This window comes from Cyanistes caeruleus, chromosome 3 (genome assembly GCF_971803275.1).
Source record: "Cyanistes caeruleus chromosome 3, bCyaCae1.hap1.1, whole genome shotgun sequence".
Taxonomy (NCBI): domain Eukaryota; kingdom Metazoa; phylum Chordata; class Aves; order Passeriformes; family Paridae; genus Cyanistes; species Cyanistes caeruleus.
Window position 1 is genome coordinate 47801158 of NC_141703.1, and position 13199 is coordinate 47814356.

Below are 13199 nucleotides of genomic sequence, written 5' to 3' on the forward strand. Positions count from 1 at the left end.
GTACAATAGGCAGGCCTTTTTGCTATTTAAACAGTATTTGAAACAACTTCCACAAAATGTATGCCAGAGGTCTGACTTTATTTCATACTGTGCCTTTTTTGAAGAGCAAACCAGTGTGTGAAGCAAAACTTAAAAATAAAAACCCATGAAAATTTTAATACAGGACCTAGAGTGCTTTCCTTTTAAATTTCCTAGCTTGTTTCCTGCCTCTGGTTCTGTCACTATTATTGATATAAGGAATCCATCAACATATTTTTATGGATGATTAAGAAAGGCTGACCTTTCCTTTGCAGGTACAAATAGGTACTTCTTCAGAGGCTGTAAATGAATGACAAGATAATTCTATCCATTTAATATTGAAGTGATGTTGATAGTATCATTCTTCTCATGTTTGAAACGGGAAAGTATAGAGACCTTTCTCCCTCACTCTGTTCTGCTTTATGTGATGGATTTTCTCTCTGACTAATCGCTGTCACATTAACCTGCACTATTTCATCCTTCAGAGCTGTCAAGATAATGACGATAATCGAAGTGGCTCATTGTAGGTAAAGGAAATTATATGAGCAAAGTAATATCATAAAACAGTGTTTAAATATTTTAATTTCATTTGTCAGGGCTGCCCCAACACTTCATTACACATATAACCATCTCTCATCAGTGGAATTAGTGCATTATTCATTACTGTTAATTATTTTCACATAATGGCTGCCCTGATATATTTAACCTCCACATTATATCTCAGATAATGGGCCTGTAAAATTGAATTGTGTGAAGAGCGGAGTTCTAAAGCTCATTTGCAGAACATCAAAGAACAAAGAAGAGAAAAAGAATTCTAAATGGGACATTTCACCCAGCTGGGGCCAAACATTTGTTTCTGTCTGATTTGCATATGGAAAATAGGTGGTTCAGAAGTGGTTTAACATTGTACATGCTGTCTGCTCCTATTACATAGCCAATTAGAATTTGATAATGTCCCGAATGTTTGAGACAACTTGCAAGCCAATCTATTGTCTGATGATCATTGGCAACGAGCTGGAAAGTTAACAAAAGAAAGCAGACCTTTCTGAAGGACAGACCACAAAATCACATGGCATATTAAGGTGTCACCTATACCACAAGTGAACACTTCTTTTGACAAACGTCTGTATTATAGAAATGATGAAAAACTTGCTTGGGACCAAGGAGATCCAAGTCTGAGGAATTCCAGTAGCACTCCAGTAATTAATTAGTTTTCCCTGGGACAAATTCTCTGATGCTGCCTGTCATGTGGAGATGGGCGAGGAGGAGAGCACAGCATCCTGAAAAAGGTGAGGGGATGTGCACTGAGTGCAGCAAGCTGAGCCAGCAGCCCTGATGGACTCAGCACCACCCAGTATACAAGGAATGCATGTTATCACCAGCCTCTGCCCAGTGGGGCTCAGTCATGCAGAGGCTGATGTATCTGCACATCATCTCCCACAGAGGATAGGAAATGCAAGACTCTTTTCCTCTGCTTTACCATGTGCCTTGAACACACACCCCAATAAAACAAAGTCAGTACAGATATGAGACTTTGCATAATTTAGTGTTTGAGGAACCAGCTGAATCACTAGAAGTAGTTTCTGCTCTAAGTTGCAATTTAGAGGACACAGCCTGTCCACTCTAACTGTATGGATTTAACGAAATAGTTGTAATTTTTTTCTTATTTAGAGGCTTATATGTATTTTTTTCTCATTTAGAGGCTTATACATTATTCACAGGCTTCAATGGACCTGAGAAGGCATTGATTTCAAACACTTTATAAAAAGAACATTTATCAACAGTTTAACATGCTATAAGGCTAAGGTCGGTTCCGAAAAAAAAATAAATTACCTTTTAAACATAAAATAAATTGGAATTTTCTTCAAACTTTAGTCTAAGAGTGTTTGTGAAGTTTTCTGTTAAGTTCCCACACGGCTATATGAAGCACTCTTTGCTTTCATCAAAACTTCAAGAGAATAGCTCTTCTGAAATTCATGTGTAAAATATACCTTTGCTCTGTTTCATGTCCATAGTAAATTTTATACATCAAAAAATTATTTCAGACCTATTTCTTGTCTGTTACAGAATAACTTATGGCTGATGATGGGACTATGATCTCAGAGGTAACTCAGCAAATCAGAAGTCAGAAAATGTTTAATGAATAACAACACAATTCACTTGAGGTCATTAACATACTTTAGTCTTATTGGCCAAAAAGTCATAATTCACAGGAATGATAAATGTCTTTTTGCTAAGTGGCAGTAGGTTTTTGGCCATATCATTAAATATTTATACAACATATACATAAATCTTCTTCCACTTGGCATCATCTGGGATTCATTTGGAAGAGACCCATTTATTTCACTCCGTAATGTTTCAAGTTTGTTGCAGGCTTTAGCCCCAGCCTCCAAACTCTAGATCCAGGGTGGTTAGAAAGGAAAACAACTTTGGCATGGTCCCATCTTAGGAGGGGAAATCCTCTCTTCTTAGTCTGTCCATTCTCAGACTATGATTTTTTATGGATTCGTATACAGTCTTTTATACATCATACAAGCTGTGTGAACAAAACCTGCTGATAGTTTCTGCTTTCTAAACCATTTTTATTTCATATGATATTTTCAGGGTACCATGGAATATGGACAGATAGAGAGATTAGAGAGATCACTATATGAATCAAATAATTTCTCCATATCTAAATACACTGTATGGACTTTGGTCAAAGACATGACAAATATTAAGTCTTCCCACAAACATTTGAGTATTTTCAAATAAGAATAGACTTACAGGAGTGGTCTGTCTTTCTATTCCTGTCTAATCAGATTTTTTTTTTTCTCTCCTGAAGCAGCTTCTACTAGGGGGTTAAGCTTGACTTGCATCCGAATTTCACTCCAATAAAAATCTCAAAGTCAATCCTCTCTATTCAGATGAACTTCTCTCCATGTCTCCTATCTGCTGTTCTGGTGAGATAAAAATATGAATCTTATCAAAGATGTGTATTTTGATAGGAGGACCCTGTCATATTCTGCTGTTTTCCTTTGATTGAAAAAAAAAAATCACAAAAAACTAACAAACAAGGGCTGGATGAGGAAATCCAAATTCATATAAATAATTATATAAATGAATTCAATAAATTCATCAAAAATGGGAGGATACCTCAAGACCTACAGGTCAACAGAATGAAAAATAACCTGTGATTTTACCTAGTGCCTTTATATCCTGCATACCCACCATGTATCAACTTCTCCTCAATGGAGTAACGGAGAACCAAGATAGTAAGAAACTGAGTTTTTCCTCTATAGCAAAATGGGTATAAAGCAATGGATGAAAAATTATGGCATCAAGAAATCTCTTTAGACTTCCTGATATGGTACAAAAAAACAGTCTCAAGAAGGGTTGTTGAGATATCTTGGATAAAGCCTGGTGGTCTCATAATTTTTAAAAGTGAGATAATTCTTTTCTCTGGAGATTGAGGTACTAGAAAATTTTACATCATTGATGTAAAATACATACATGGGAAACATCACTATTGATGGCAATAATTAAACTTCCAATAGTATTTTTCCTATAATAAATATTGATATATATGCATAGGCACATATTCAAACAAAATCAGGGTAGTTGTTTATGTTAAATTGTCTTGAAACTGAGTTACTAATTGAGCAGAAGTGAGACTGGAATTTAAGGAAACAATTTAAGTTGTAGTCAGGGGTGTATTTCCTATCAATTACTGCTGTTGAAGGATGATTCTGTTTTGAAATCTGCCAGAGTCAAGGGCAGCAACATCATATTAGATGCTAAGAAAGACCTCTGTCTACTGAGTCTCAATTCCATAACTGTTAGAGGCTTTTTCCATGTCAGCAATCTCAGGTATGACTCAATTGTGGTTATAATGGGAGCTAACATTACTTCAGAACTATACTTAACCTAAGACATGCTCTTCACAGGAAAGATACACTGTTTCACAGTGGAATAGCACTTTGAATGTAGTTGTGTGTCCTAAATATTTTGAAAGAATGAATCAGCTCTTATTTTCATTATATTAATAGTATATCTGAATACATCAGGCACCAAAAAAAAAAACAAACAAACAAAAAACTATTGCATAGACTTCTATTATTATTTCTATGAAATTGTAGCAGATATTAGATCCTTTGAAAATTTGCAAGATACCTCAAAACCTTTCATAAACTGTGTCTAGGATGCAGCTGCCAGTGTAAGTTTAAAAGCAAAGGCTAGAGCTGCATTTGAGTGATGATGAAATATGTCACTTCTTGCAGTGGAGATTTTTAATTAGTTTTGAGTAGAACACATTCTTTTCCAAGATGAAGAACATAAAATCCTAGCTCCTCTTTCCAGTCTCTGTATATACTTATGTCTGTCCAATCTTTTTGGCATGCATTGCAAAATATTTTTGAAAATGCCTCATTTTCTGTGACGGATTCATATTAAAACACATGTGTGGAAAACTGAATGGAGAGACTTTACAATCAGCTATTCTATATAAGCTACCAATGAAACTACCCAGCAGAAGGGTATGAAAGTAGGAAATAGTTGTGTCAGAGGTGAACATCTCAAGATTCTGTGGCCCTATGACAGCAGCACTCTGCTGCTAGAGGTTAAATCCTCCTTCTTGCACTGAAGAATCAGCAGGGGAAACGCATAAACAACACTGAGAGAAGGTAAATATGATCTTCAGACATATCTAAGGAAGCAGATGACAGAGTCAGGCTTCCTCCAGATGTTTGTCTCTTCTATACACACCTATTTGCACAGCATCTCAGCTTCCATGGTAGAGGTCCCAGCAGATCCCACAAGTGGCCTGTCTTGTCCTTGAGCTGTTCATCTCACTCAGGCCCCATATGCAATCTGCAGCTCTGAAACTTCTCCTGAGTAAGTTCTGTCATCATGTGCAGTCATGGAAAATGAAGCAGCACTCTGAGTATGGTTTGGTTTGCTGAGTCCTGTGCAAATAAAAGATCCAGAATTAACTGTTCTATTTTGAGAGGGCGACAAGAGTTTGAAGACAGTCCAAACTGTACCAGAACATAGAAGTCTATATAGAATGAGACAGAAAGAAACAAAAAGGAGTATCTTTTGGACAATTTCTACAAATGCCTCTTCCAGTCTATTCAACTTACAGGAATGGAGACACCTTGCTTAGGTGCTCTGAATTTCCAGGCTGTAATCTATGTCAATGTGCATCCTGTCACAGAAACAAGATTTCTGAAATTGGCAGAAATTCATGTCTGCTCATTGCTAATAATTCTGACCAGATTTTTTTTCCTTAGAAGAATGGGATAAGCTTCAAATATGACAGAAGTGAGATGGTTCTTCAACCTTTAAGTTTCAGCAGAATGAAAACCATCCTGACTGCAGATCTTTCAAAAGTGAGTTGAAAGAAATCTATCGTTCCCATCTCTCTTCTAAATGAAGACTATCAGAAAAGGAAAATTTTAGAGAACTTCATGTGAGTTACCCTGAGAACTGGAAAAATGGCAACTTCCAGGGATGACTGTGCTTCAAAAACTGAAGAACAAGAACTCGAGAGGTTTAGAGACAATTGTGAACTTGCAATCTCTGAGTGTTATCTGGAACACAACCCCCACTCCCTTTAAGTTATAATTTAAAGAGCATGGTAGAAACATTCTTAAAATTATACTTTCCCCACCCCCCCCACCCCCCCAAAATAAAGCCTAAAAATTTTATTGTCTTCCCACATTTCTATTGCAAGGGAAAAATCATATAGTTCACCTATTTTAAACAAGAGGATTTATATAATCCAAGTTAAGGAGTGTACTGTGCACTTCTTAGGTACGTGTACATTCTTCCTGATATATGCACATCCTCCCCACTGCCCAGACAAAAAATGTCCTAAGGCTACCTCTTCAGACAGTAAGGTACTTGCTGACAGCTCTGGGCTTTGAGACAAATTAAAAGAAGCCAATTTTTCAGTCTGTAGGTCTAATAAAGCTTCTGGCTTTCAGTTCTGTCAATGACTATGAATAAAATTCCCTGAAAAGAGAGAAGACAGGCTGTTTAGTTTTCTGATGAGGGTGATTTTAAGGTGAAGATCAATCCTACAGTTCCTATTTCAGCTCTCATCAGTGAGAAGCTCCTGTCATTAGAGAAGCAGGAACAAAAAGTTTTCAAGTCCTACTTCTTCATTTTGACTGCTCAACTCTCTTTCCACTACCACCCTCTGAAATGAGTCCTACTTGAGGATGTGATGGGGGTCAAAACTTACATAGGGCAGTTGTTTGGTCTTTCAGAGTTTACCTCAGTGACACCAATGTATAGTTGTAAAAATGTCAAATATTCTTTTACAAACGCTGTGCTTGTTTTGATCAGAGCTTCAAAATATGCCTTCAAGTTAATGTTCTCACAATGATGTGCATCTTCATTCCTTTGCCAGCCATGTATTCATGTCTGAATGCTTCTTTGTTTTGAAAGATGTTGTTATGTCATCAATCAAAGAATCCTGTAAGCAGCAGCATCTACACTATATTTGGAGACCAGAAAATTAATTGAGAAAAAGATTTTACCTTTGTGGCACTAGAAATATTTACACTACTATTTTATATTATGACATTTTTGAGATACAATGGACTAACAAGGTCTGCAAATATCTGATTACTTTTTTCCCTAAAAAAGAAAAAAAATAATTTCTGGAATTTTCTTTTTCCTTTTCTGTCTGTGATATACATGAGAAATTATGTGTTTTATTTTCTTATTAGTTAAGGAGTCCTCTTTGCAGGCAATGCTGTCCAACAAAAAGGTGAGGAATTGGCCACCCATCCTCTGACCTCTAAGAGATATGTTTGTATTATTATTTTAGGCTGGATCGCAAATATACTGGAGGAAATTTACCAGTCATTCCCACATAGCACGCTTTTGTTTATAGGGAAATCTTAGAGCACATGAACTATGTTCTTCTTGGATGAAGCAAATCAAAGTTTTGAAAGGTGTCTGAGGTAACCCCTGAAACGTGCAGTATGAATATCAAGGTTTCAATGATTCACCCTAAAAACCTGCTCCTGTAGTTCTTGATAGGCAGAGAGAGAAAGCCAATCTGCACTATGCAGTTGTACCCTGAATACGTAGGTTTGCACACAGACCAAGTGGGAAACCTTGTGGAAAATAAACTTAAATAATTATGGTGGAAAAGTAGCAGAATTATTTAGGATGTAATGTAAAAGACAAAAAGATTCAACTTTGCTTCGTAACTGTAAAAGGCAATGTTTTTATGCTAACTTTAATCAGTGCTTTCCTATCTTCATACTAAAGATACTGCATGAAGATACTGCTCTACATTCTGCACAGCTCTTTTGATTTCTGCAAACTCCTCCCCGAAAACTTTTTTCTGACTTTCCACTGGCTCTACAGAAAAGAGTAAAGGTCTCATTGTTAGATGTTCATCATCTTCACTGATCCAGTAACAAACTCCTGTATATCTAGATATCCATGAGATAAATTGTTGATTGTTTCTTTCTTCCTCCAAAACAATCTTTCTATAGTTTAAAAGGTTTGTGGTTTCAATGCAAACACGTACACACATATAAGGCCTCAAAATGGTTTTACGCACTGAAAAAAATTGTAGAAATTGCTGGGGACAACCCAACCAAGAAGAGTTTTTAAATTTTTATGTTTTTACAAGCCAATTTTCTTGTCAGAAAATTAATACATTTTAGTGTTTAGTCCTGTCCCTTGGTATAGAATTTTTATGAAGAGAAAAATCTTCCCACCAACTCTACTTCTGAGAGAATTTCTTTTTTGGGGAAATACCCATATTCAAAAAGCATGAATGTAAGTTCATATGTCTGAAAAAATTAAGGCCATATTTATATACTTGATTTTGTCATTAATTATCTCATCTAATGGGGTTAGGTCTTCAATATATTACAATTTGTTACTAATGACTCCATACATTTATGGAGCTTCATAAATTGTTTTTAAGCAAAGTGGGCTTGAATAATTCAAGCATTGCCATGAATGTTAGTGCTTGAAAGATCAGTAAAAGCATCTGTCTTAAACAAATGGTCAGTGGACACCAAATTTGTTGCAATTTGTGTTGATCTAAAAATAAAAGAAAAATGGATTGCAGCTGTTTAGCAGTTGTGTCCCTAAAGTAAATATAAGGTGCAGGGAGAGTAAATTTCACTTTGTAGTATGGAAAGAGTCCCGCAATATTCCCTCACTTCAGCCTACATAAGCTTAAATCAATGTGAAAATAATCTTAATGCACATGATAAGAGAATATGATTCTTAATTTAAAAAAAAATAAAATTAATGCTTTCATTTCAGTTATATAATCTCTCTTGTTTCATTGTCCCATAGGACTTTGAAATAATGATTTATTTTCATTGCACTATTTTGACCTAAGAGTAGCCTCTGTCATATATCATAGCCTCTGTGGGTGTAGGAAAGCTCAGGAAGCTGGCTTACCCAAAGTCATGCATCTCACCAGATACCAGTGGTAGAAACAGTTGCTGCTTGGACATCATGTGCTCCAAATCGCATTAAATAATGCTTCTTTTAATGAGTGGTTATATTGACGTGTCATTCTACATAACCTAGAATAAAAAAGGAGAATTTCAGTTGGAAGGGGCCTAAAAGGATCATTTAGTACAACTGATTGATCAAATTGGGGCTGGCCAAAAACTAAAGCATATTTTTAGAGCATTGTCCAAATCCCTCTTAAACACAGACTGCCAGTCTATGAAGTCTGTTCCAGGGTTTTACCACCTTTCTGTTAAAGGAATTCTTCCTAATATCCACTCTAAACTTCCCTTGACACAACTTTGACCTGCTCCCATACATCCTACAGTTGGATACAAGGTAGATGAGATTAGCACCTCCCTCTTTACTTCCTCTCCTCAGGAAGATGCAGAAGGCAATGAAGCCATCCCTCCATATTTTTTTCCAGTTAAGACTAGCCCAAAGTTCTTAGCCATTCCTCATAGGACATTCCTTGTGGCCTGCTCACCAGCTTGTTGGTTTCCTCTGGATGGATTCCAGAACCTCCACATGCTTAAGTTGTAGGGCCCAGAACTGCCCACCATACTCCAGGTGAGGCTGCATCAATGGTGAATACAATGGGATAATCACCTGTTTTGACTGGCTGGTGATGCTGTTTGATGCATCCCTGGATGCAGTTTGCTCTCAGCTCCCAGGGAGCACAGCTAGGTCCCACAGAGCCTGCTGTGAGCAGCAACCTTGAACCCTTTTCTGCAGCTTGCTCTCCAGCCATTCTTCCAAATAATTTACTCCATCCCAGTTCCAAGTCCAGTATTTAGACTTGTTCAATATAATCCTTTTAATCATAGCCCAGTGCTCTGGTCTATCAAGATTCCTCGTCTTATCAGAGGACATCAAATTAATTAAACACTTTTCCTTTGTGAGCCCATATTGATTGTGCCTGATGATCACATTATTTTTTAAATACCTTCCAGTAGTATCAGGTATAATATTATACAGATTTTTTTTCCAGAAATTGAGGCTAGACTAATAGATCTGTAATTCCTTGGGTCTGTCCTCATACCCTTTTATATATGGGAACAACACTGATCAGTTTCCAGTCAGTAAGGACCACTCCAGGCTCCCAAGACCTCTGGTAGATGATTGGAAGGGGTCCTGCTATGGTATCTGCCAGTGCCTTAAGAACTCTGTTTAGTTCTGGTTCATGAACATGAAAGAAACACTACACAGACACTTCTGGATTACCCTGGAACTGTTGGCTTTCCTGTGGGAATAATCCATGTCCCATAAGACCAAAATAATTTATTCATCTCCCAGCTCTGTCAGTCATTGAGTACTGACATATTTTGGTAGAAAACTGTCACAGGCTCCTACAGCTCAACAGCTGAGATGGGAAGGCCTACTTCCTGGGCTGGAAAGTGACATTTCTTTGCATGGAACAGTGCCCTTTGATCAAGGGTTTCTCTTTGTTTTTTCTTCTCTCTTCTCTGTGGCATGATCAGGCAAGCTGATTGAAGGTGAAGCAGAGCAAAGTATATGGTTTTGACACTAGTTTTAGACTGAGAACCTCAGTGTGCTGTGTGACCAGAGAAATTGTGGGTGTCACCTTCCTGGAAGGGTTCATGTCCAGGTTGGATGTGATTCTGAGCAAGCTGGTTGATTGGAAGGTGCCCCTGTCCATGACACTGGGCTTGGTATTAGATGATACATAAGGTCCCTTCCAATCCACATCATTCTATGATTCTGTATGTTTTTCTGTGTGGGCGCTGACACCCCAGAAGGAAGCCCAGCAGGATGGTTCTTCCAGGAAATAAATCACTCTGCCTATTGTATATTATTACTGCCATCCTATAAAGGAATTTTTGCAATGTTATCTCAGACTTCAACCTCATCTTCATTTCTGGTGAAAAATGAACTTGAGTTCAAAAAGTACAAAGTAATTCCTGTTTAGTTTTATCTGGCTTAAGTATTCCAATATCACCACTGAAAAGGATATCACCATGATGAGATGAGAATGTGGATTTCAGAATAATCCAAGATTTTCTTCCCTGTTGCCTGTAGTCATTTGAAATCAGAGACCTCTAGAACAAAGAGATGATTTGGGGTCATATTCAGGACTTTGGGAATAAAATGTGCAACACTGACATGTGCCTTGCCTCAAGATGCAGCACAGGTACTGAGGACAAGGGGTGACTTTTCAGTTAATCTTCCATGCACACACAGAGAACAAGACAGGCAATCCAAAACCTCTCTCATGAAGAGAAAACATTGACAGTAATGGGGATAGAAAAGAAAATTAAGTCTTCCCAGGAAATGAAATCTATCTATTTGTGAAGAAAGAACAAATCCCACTTCTCCATCACAACTTCTACGATTTAAGTGTGTATGTGGTATAAATATGATATATGTATACAGAAAAGGTATATTTAAATTTTTAAATATGTGTATATGTGTGTGCACATATAGTAAAAGTCATGATGGAGAAGTGAGATTTGTTCTTTCTTCCCAAATAAACATATATATATATATGGTAAAATAAAATAATTCTGAAATGTTAGCGCTGACTGGAATGAAGAGGGAGAAGGAGAAGTAATATATCTTCTATATATGTTTTATAATACTGGGGGTTACTCAGGCTGGAGTGATAGGGGTTGTATAAGATGTGGCACCAATAAATAAATTATAGTTTTGCATAAAAAAGATGGGAATTTGGAATACACTGTTAGAGTAGTTTGGGAATCACTGAACAATTTCAGTGAGTTGCTTTATGCCCAACCACTGGAGCCATCTGTCAGTTAAATGACAGCTCTTCTGGTAAACATAAATGATGTTTCTATTGCAAATGTATGTGCCAACAATGAAAGTAGATGCCTTCAACAGAAATAGATTGTATCCTCTCTAAATTCATATAACTCATGGCCCTATTATCATTGCAGGGAAAAAATACCTATCACATTTTAAGACTTACATGGCAGTATTACTTATTTGTGCAATTGTTTATCACTTCAGTCTTTTCAAAAAGTGATATAGTGATTAAAGTGATCATATCTTCAAACTCACAAACTATTGAAACTTTTACTCTTTGATGAAAAAATGTATCTATGAGCTCATCCTGAAAACAAAGTATGGAGATAATCCATTATTTAAAATATAATGTATGAATATATTTTTCATTCTTATTCTATTCATTAGCCCATTAACTTTTTAACTTGCCTTGAGTAGCACCAGTAACATTTCAATGCACTTGGTCACTCTTGAGTTCCAGGTTCTAATGAATTTTTATCATTATTACAACATTATTTGTAGTAAAATCAATTTGATAAATTATGTTGGATAATTGTTTTTTCACACAATATTTTTAAAGCAGCTTGTAATTTTACAAAGTATTTATCTGTAGTAATGAATCTTAAAAAAAAAAATCTTGAAACCCATTGTAATTTCATTGGTATTTTACAAAATACATTCACCTATGATTTTGCCACTCATTATTTATTCATACTGCTGTGTGAACAGTCACTGATACACTGTTGTTCTCTCAGATGAGAGACTTTGATAATAAGCAAGACCAAAAAGTGTTAAGTGTAGTTCTGAAGAGAGAGAAGGAATTTGTATCATAGAAGGCCAGCAAGGTTATGGATGCTTTTACAGTTACCTTTACTTGTCAGATCTTGCTTTACTACCAGTAAAATAATCTACTATGACCTGATATCTGGTTGGTTTTTTCCTTATTACTGCCACTTGGTAGGTTTCCAGGGTTTAATTGCTATCAATTAATTGATAGCAATTGTTAGGAAATCTCTCTGTATGAAACCAGATATTCATATGACCTTTTCCAAAGCCTGATTGATAAATTTAAAGAAAACAGTAAAATGATCTTAGAGGCCAGTACTGCACACTTGTAACAAGGCATTGCCTTCATGGCAGTGACTGAGCGTGAGTGGTGCCAGTCACTGTTGAATTCCAGGGAGGTGTGCCACATCACAGCTGGTGGTGAGCCAGTATTTGTTACTCACCTGCAATCAATCCCAGTACTTCCCAAGCTGCTTCACTGTTTAACACTCTGTACATTAAAGTACAGATTCTTGAGGTAAAATGAGGCACTCACATGCCATTTTGAGAGTAAATCCAGTGTGGGAGAGCACTGCCAATAATGACACTCAGGCCTGATCCTAAAAGCAAAGAAAACTGAATATTCTGTCTCTGGATATATCCATCTGTATAAGCCTTGGCACTTTCATGCTGTACTGGTCCCCTTCTTTCACCTTCCTAGACACCTCCTAGGCCCTTGTGGGAGGCATAAAAGAAGAATTTCTTTGCTTGAAGTGCTTGAGTACCCAGCTAAGCCTCTGGCCCCACCACATCCACAGACATGAGGAAGAACTTTTCTACCTTTTCCTCTCACCACAGTTTTGCTGTATGGAGGCTGTCCTGTTGCAGAGGATCCTGTTTTGTCAGAAAACAGATGAAGATGGATATATAGATGAATGGTTAGGAAACTCAGGTAGAAGGCAGTACTAGCTCCTTCTTTGTGTTGAAAGAGTGTTTGTTTTATTCAAAGGGAAATAGCTTAACAAGAAGACTGAGAGCTTCCAGCTCCAGAATACTGTTGTTTGCTGATGAAGGCATTCCTCATGCGGGTGGGAAGCATGGATTACTCTCCCTCGGGCAGACAGCAGGGGAATTTAACTCAGTGCTGTTAATGCTCCAATCACTCAGGAGCTGGT

The 13199-nt window shown here is 37.0% G+C and overlaps 1 long non-coding RNA gene across 3 annotated transcripts in view; it reads right to left on the minus strand.

Moving 5' to 3' along the window:
• Nucleotides 1-13199, minus strand: part of LOC111926283 (uncharacterized) — a 66924-nt gene that overhangs the window by 1867 nt on the left and 51858 nt on the right. For 2 of the 3 annotated variants that reach the window (XR_015284517.1, XR_015284518.1), the window contains 5 exons: nucleotides 8443-8570; nucleotides 6245-6499; nucleotides 5752-6012; nucleotides 4762-4961; nucleotides 2785-2957 (listed from right to left, as the gene is read on the minus strand). This is a non-coding gene — a long non-coding RNA (uncharacterized LOC111926283). Of the gene's footprint in view, nucleotides 1-59; nucleotides 1299-2784; nucleotides 2958-4761; nucleotides 4962-5751; nucleotides 6013-6244; nucleotides 6500-8442; nucleotides 8571-13199 lie in introns of those variants that run through there. The other variant, XR_002862828.2, reaches the window with a different exon arrangement.